General features: G+C 42.9%; 1 long non-coding RNA gene and 1 other non-coding gene across 2 annotated transcripts; both read right to left on the reverse strand.

Moving 5' to 3' along the window:
• Window positions 1-70: 70 nt before the first annotated feature.
• Window positions 71-567, reverse strand: LOC116680794 (uncharacterized). The gene is made up of 2 exons (XR_004329907.1): window positions 464-567; window positions 71-324 (listed from the first exon to the last, which is right to left on the reverse strand). It is a non-coding gene; the product is annotated as an uncharacterized LOC116680794 (long non-coding RNA).
• Window positions 568-6,462: 5,895 nt separating this feature from the next.
• Window positions 6,463-6,544, reverse strand: trnas-aga (transfer RNA serine (anticodon AGA)). The gene has a single exon. It is a non-coding gene; the product is annotated as a tRNA-Ser (tRNA).
• Window positions 6,545-6,811: the final 267 nt, after the last annotated feature.

Genomic DNA, 6,811 nt, shown 5'->3' on the forward strand with positions numbered 1-6,811 from the left:
CAATATTGCACACTGTTACTTTAAAAAACAAGACAATATATATATATATATATATATATATATATATATATATAACAAAAGTTTTTATTTAGCTTTTCAAGTAGTGCATCAAACCCTCCCAAACATCCCAGTCTTCTTCCTCTGCACCCTGTGACAGTGTCCCCCCCGGCTCTGCTGTCCCAGATGCATCCCAGTCGTTGTCATAAGACTGTCCGTGACTCTCATACAGATTATAGAAGCCCAGTAGTCAGAACCAGAGGTTTCACCGGTCGGACATCGCCCACCTGACGGTCTGCGGCGGCGATTTTACAAAGCGGGAATGCTCTAAAACACAAACAGTCCACATCAGTCATGTTGGTGTGTAATCATGGTTGTTCATGTACTTTATAGCGTCTAGTAAATACTGACTGCGACGCTGAACACATGCAAATGTTAGCCAACGTTACCAGGAAACTTAACTTACCCTGTTGTGTCGGCGAACAACCGTCATGTCGACGTCTGAACTCCGTCAGAATTCCCAAACTCCCGTTTTTTTAGCGGTGATTTTTGTTGCTTCCTTCAGCTTCTTTTGAAACAAAACATATCTTCTGGCTGCGGCGAGTAGCCGACGTTTTTTTTATTTTTATTTTTTTTTTTGCGAGTAGCCGACGTGCTGTTGTGAGTCACGCTGAAAATTACGTCATCACGCGTTGCTATAGTGACCAGCCACGCTCAGGCATTACGCAATCTGCAATGGAAAACGAACATAGAATGGGCCGAGGCGAGCCGAGCCATGCCGAGCCAAGCCGAGCCGTTACCAGCAGTGGAAAAACGCCATAGATGAACTTCTGTGTGGAGAACACTGGGCCCTCCAAGTTGGTCCAGTGTTTTCCCAACAACAACACCTGGGGGACCTCTGAGATTAAGGCCCTGCTGAATGAGAAGAAGAGGGTCTTTGCATCAGGGGACAGAGAAGAGCTGCGCAGAGTCCAGCAGGAACTCTGGCTCAGGATCAGGTCATCATCTATGGGAGGACATTAGAAAAGAGTCTGGAACAGAACAAGGCCAGGGACCTCTGGAGAGGGCTGCAGAACATCTCAGACCACAGCAGAGGTGGGGGGGGACCCAAGCCAGCGGAGACCAGGACTGGGCAGATGAGCTGAATCTGGTTTTAACAGATTGGACTCTGCCTCCTCGCCCTCTTCACCCCCCCCCCCCCTCTTTCACACCTCCCCTAACCAACTCCCCCCCAGCCTGCCACCTTCAACAACCCTCAACATCAATTACAATAAGCCCACCAGCCCCTCCTCCACCCTCGCCCTGCTCAACACACACACACAAAAGCTACAACACACACACACAAAAGCTACAACACACACTTACACACAAGCTACAACACACACACAAAAGCTCTACATTACTGCCTTGCCTTGCATCACACACACAAATGCTACAACACACTCACACAAAAGCTACAACACACACACAAAGCTACAACACACACACACACACACAAGCTACAACACACACACACACACAAGCTACAACACACACACACACACACAAGCTACAACACACACACACACACACACACACAAACGCTACAACACACACACACACACACACACACACACACACACACACACACACACACACACAAACGCTACAACACACACACACAAACGCTACAACACACACACAAGCTACAACACACACACACAAGCTACAACACACACACAAACGCTACATCACACACAAAAACGCTACAACACACACACACACAAACGCTACAACACACACACAAACGCTACAACACACACACAAAAGCTACAACACACACACAAAAGCTCGAAAACACTTGCGTGTAAAGAGCAGTTGTTGAAGAGTTTACCTGAGTGTGTGCGGGTTCACCTGGAGCTCTGTCTTCTTAAAACTCACTAATAACAAAGAACACAGCTATCCCGCCGCCAGCCCGAGATCACAGTGAAGCAACGAGACTTCCGGTTTCTTCCAAGTCAGGGTTTTTCAGATTAAAGTTCAAAATGAAAGAAGGTCGCCGCCTGGAGGCCAGGAGGGGAACAACAGCTCCACATTCACTTAATGAATCAGTTAGAGGTGGACTGGGACTGAGGACATTTACTCAAGTACTGGACTTAAAGCCCATGTTGCAAGTTAACCACCACTGTTGATTATTGGGTACAAAAAGCACTCAAGATATGTTTATCATTTTTAAAAATGTCTCCAAATAGTGTTAAAAGTTAGTTTTTGGTCATTTTTGGTATTCGCGGGTTTATGAAGTCAATTGTGCGATGACGTCACACTGGGGAGAGAAGTCTCAGCCTGGCACTAGAACCGCGACGACTGACTGGGATGAGGAAGAGGAGGAAAGGCCAGCAGCAGAATAATTACCAACCTGACAGACGTGAGAGGGCAAATGAGGAATTGACAGGATTTTGGGGAAGTCTCCTTCATTTATCTCCTTTATTTAGCAACGCAGCAGTGCATACAATGACTTTACTTTTTACTGTCAGTGAATAGCAGCGAGTGAACGTCAACGTTTTCTTTCGATCTAGTGACAGGGATCATGTCGTTAGTTCAGATAAGTACTGGTACACTTATCTAGATATAGGAATAGAAGGCATCCCCGAGTGTTATTTCTAAGTCTTTACCTCTAACCTCCGGTGAAAACGTGTCGCTGTTTGGCCGGTGCTGTGTGTGTGGTGGTGAAGCTGCGGTGGAGAGCGGGTGGTGTAGGGGAGGAAGAGGGTGGAGAGCGGCTGTTGCAGGCGAGTGAGCCTCCGGTCGGGAAGCTCATACCGCGCACACTCGGGCTACTCTTCATTTATTTTTAACGTCATAAATGAAAATAATGTCCAGGATCTCAGGGGAAAGAAACGATATGCGTGTCTCTATTTCAAACATCACTGCAGGTTGATTGTGGGCGACAACGCTGTCGTGGTTAGCTTACCGAAACTGTACTGCCGAAGGTGATGGCTACACACCGTCAACCCGCTAGCATCCGTACAGGCTAACTATAGCCAGTTAGCTTTGTGTGTAAAGTAACAAAAACCCACCCATCTCGTAAAAGCGATGCTTACTATTCCATTCAATACAATTATGGTACAAACGGTGCACTAATGCCAAATGTATGATGTTGACAACATGGACGCGTATATAGGCAACACCAAAGGCAGTCCTAATATTTACCTAACGCTGGTGTGCTAACGTTCGGCGCCGTAGAGTTAGCTAGCTCTAAACTTGTGAAAAGCCGAACAACATCCCCCGTCTAAGCTGTGTTTCACTTTCAGATCTTTGAATTCTTGGTTACGTCCCTCTTTGAAAAATCTGCCCGCCTAACACGGACAAATTGTACCTGCCTTCCTACCGAGCTAGCTAACCTACAGCTAGCTAGCTCGCTAGCTATACCGGTATGCTAGCTATAGCTATCTATCTCTCTCTCTCTCTCTCTAAATATATCTATCAATACTGTCTATCTGTCTATATGTCTAGCTATATATATAGGCTATCTATGTATATGTATGCATTATCTATAATCTGTTTATGAACACTCTTTATTTCACTGTTGTCTTCTATCTCTCGTAACTCTCAATGGTCTCTCTAAGCCTGCTGGCCTATCGTCTCCATTGCGTGACGTCATGCAATGCATTGTGGGAGAAAAGCAAACCACTAAAATATTACCTACTTTTTTGTGTTATTTTATGTTTTGTGATACTTTTCAATATCATATACAGTGGATAACTGTTTGAATGTTTATTACCAACGATCAATAAGTGCAAATTCGTTGGAAAATTAAACCTGCAACACGGGCTTTAAAGGTTGGATTTTTCCTTTTTATTAAATCAAGGCATTAAGATCAATTTCCAAACAATGATTTTTTAAATTCCTCTTTGTAGCAGAGATGGCAAAAGTACTCACTGCCCGTACTCAAGTAGAAGTACAGAAAATTGTGTTAACAAATACTCTGGTAAAAGTAGAAGTACTGATTTAACTTCTTTACTCAAGTAAAAGTAACAAAGTAGAGGCTTAGAAATTTACTTAAAGTATAAAAGTAAAAGTAGCCTTATGAATGACAAAGCTACCTGGACCAGACAGAGCACGCTGAGAAACTACAGTGGACATGGAGAAAATAATCTTTATTCTTTATTCTTTATATGCCATTGGCTACATTTTAACTGGCTGTCTGCCAATAGCCCTACAACATATATAAACATATAGCCTATTTATTGTGACGGAGACTGGGACTCCAGGTTAATAAGATTCAGAACGAGTAAAAAGATATGAATTGAGTTGTGATTTTGTGAGAATTCCGTGAATTTTACCATCCAGTTAGATTCAATTTCGTATTGATGATGCACAAATAATAACTAACTCCAGTGACATTATTTGAAATTAAGGGAGGACTAGATTAGGACTGGGTTTAAAGCTTATTCTGGTTTCCAACTTGGCCCCAGGTGTGTCTGTTAACACACAGACGGAGACAACTTCTCTCTGTTGATGCTTCATCACAATCAAGCATCAGTATGAACATGGGGGGGTAGCTCTGCTATGGCTGTGTGTGTGGTATTAAAAGAAATAAATAACATTGTAAAGGCTACCATACACAATGCATAGGAATCATATATGCTAGTAAATAAAAATAAACCCACTATTATTTACATTATCTTAATGAGCCAGGACGTTCACCAATCACCATTATATCGAATCAACAGCCAGGTGTAACCTAGGTAACAGGTGAAGAACACAGACAAGCTAACTTTTAAATGTGCCAGAACTACAGACCAACACAACAACAGGTTTAAATGAACTGACAACATCAGGTACATGACTTACAGTTCTCAAGGACGCACACGATCTCAACTGATTATCCTCCGGACAGATATTAACGATATTCATGTTAAAATGTAAGGAGTAAAAGTAAAAAGAATTAAATAGTAAAGTAAAAATATCTGAAAAATCTACTTGAGTAGAGTAACAAAGTATTTGTACTTTGTTACTTCCCATCTCTGATGACCTTAAAGATTAATATGTATATGGTTTGCAGAACTGTACCTTCTAATAGACGTAAGGCCACTCAGGTTATCTTTAAACTGCTCTATGGTCTTCTGTAGAAGAATAAATCCCAGAGTTGGCTCACTCCAGGTTGTTTAAGCAACAAACATCACTGGGTGGACTTGAACCACCATCCTTTCAGTTAACAGCTGACTGCGCTGACCTATTGCGCCACAGAGACTGCTCTTGTCTGCACTTTTATGAGCAGGAGCTCGATCTTTAAGTCACAAGCATTTGCTTTATGGCTTTTTGAGGTTGAGCTGCACATGTATGCTTATCAGGCTATTTTCCTGTTACTCAGAAATTGGGGAAGCTGACTCATGCGTAAATGGAGAAGCTGGACGTGCATTGTATTTTTCTTACATGTCAATTGGATTCTGACTTTGAATTCAAATATTTGGCATCCAAGAAAATTCCGGAACTGATGATGTATCAGTCATTTTGCTGGTGGTTTCTTGGTCACAGCAACAAGCTTGATCATTGATATACAGTTGCATGCCACTTGGGTGTTGGCAGTGAGTACTTTTACCATCTCTGACAGTCATTGGTATGCAGGTCACTTGATGTTAAAAGTATTAAATAACAATCTAGGTTTGTGGCAATTGCTAGCTATGACAGAAGAGAGATGCTGCATCTTCACCACCTTCACAGCATTCTGGGATGTGATAGACTGTCCCTTAATACACCCAGTGACACATGTAGATTGTCTTTCCATCTTCGTTCAGCTTGTCTGCAGTGTTGCCTAAGGGCCCTTGTGGTGTCATTTAGCCAGGGGTCCACCTTAGGTTTAACAGCTTTAATCCGATAAGGGGCAATGGAGTCTAGGATTTCAGTGCATGTGGAATGGAACACAGAGAGAATGTTATCTGGGGAAGAGGGAGAGACCAGACCATTCTCGGCATAAAACTGTGAGCTCACAAACGCAGATGCAAACTCTCCAGCTGAAGAGGAGGTGATGCAGCGGCGTCTAGAAGCTGAGGAGACAGGTTTAATTGCGGGTGGTGGAACATGTCTATGTCTGTGGATCCTCATGGAGGCAGCTTGATTGATTGTTATGTTCCCTTATTTGTGCGATATAACAGAGATCTAGTGTTTTATCAAACCGGGTTGGGAGAGTAACCTTTCTGGTTACTTTTTGACAAATGAAGCAAGTTACGTCACTCAAAGAAAGTTACTGGCTGGGAATCAAAGACACATCAACTGCTTGGAAGGCAGCTATGCTCACCACTATACCACCATCGCTGGACAATACAACGTTCACTGCAAATCTTTCAACACATCTGGGCATTGAGACTGAAAATAAATGCTGAGAAATGCATTAGTGGCTTCTGGTGATTATTGTATATTACAACATTGTCCATGAAGGCACATCTGCTACAAAGGGATGGGTGACCACCTTTGAATTACTACTTTCGTTGTCGGCAGGACTCTAACCTGCGATGGGAGACCCCAATGGATTTCTAGTCCATCGCCTTAACCACTCGGCCACAACAACCTGAAAAGCAGTACAATACTGATTTGCACTAATATTTGCACTGACTCACGAAAAAAACACGAGTAAAATAAAAAAATACTGCGTAAACTTTGCTACCGTGTGTTTATTTAAATATGGGTACACTTCACATGTAGGTGTATACTTTACTGCAAATTAAACTGAGATGTCAGGGTTTCAATCTCCACCTCTGAAAAGTGCTGCTTCTTAGCCGGATTACATCTGGCCATGTCGTAAATAGTAGGGGCAACGCCTCAAAACCAAGAATAT

The sequence above is a fragment of the Etheostoma spectabile genome, unplaced genomic scaffold (assembly GCF_008692095.1).
Source record: "Etheostoma spectabile isolate EspeVRDwgs_2016 unplaced genomic scaffold, UIUC_Espe_1.0 scaffold00018490, whole genome shotgun sequence".
NCBI lineage: Eukaryota > Metazoa > Chordata > Actinopteri > Perciformes > Percidae > Etheostoma > Etheostoma spectabile.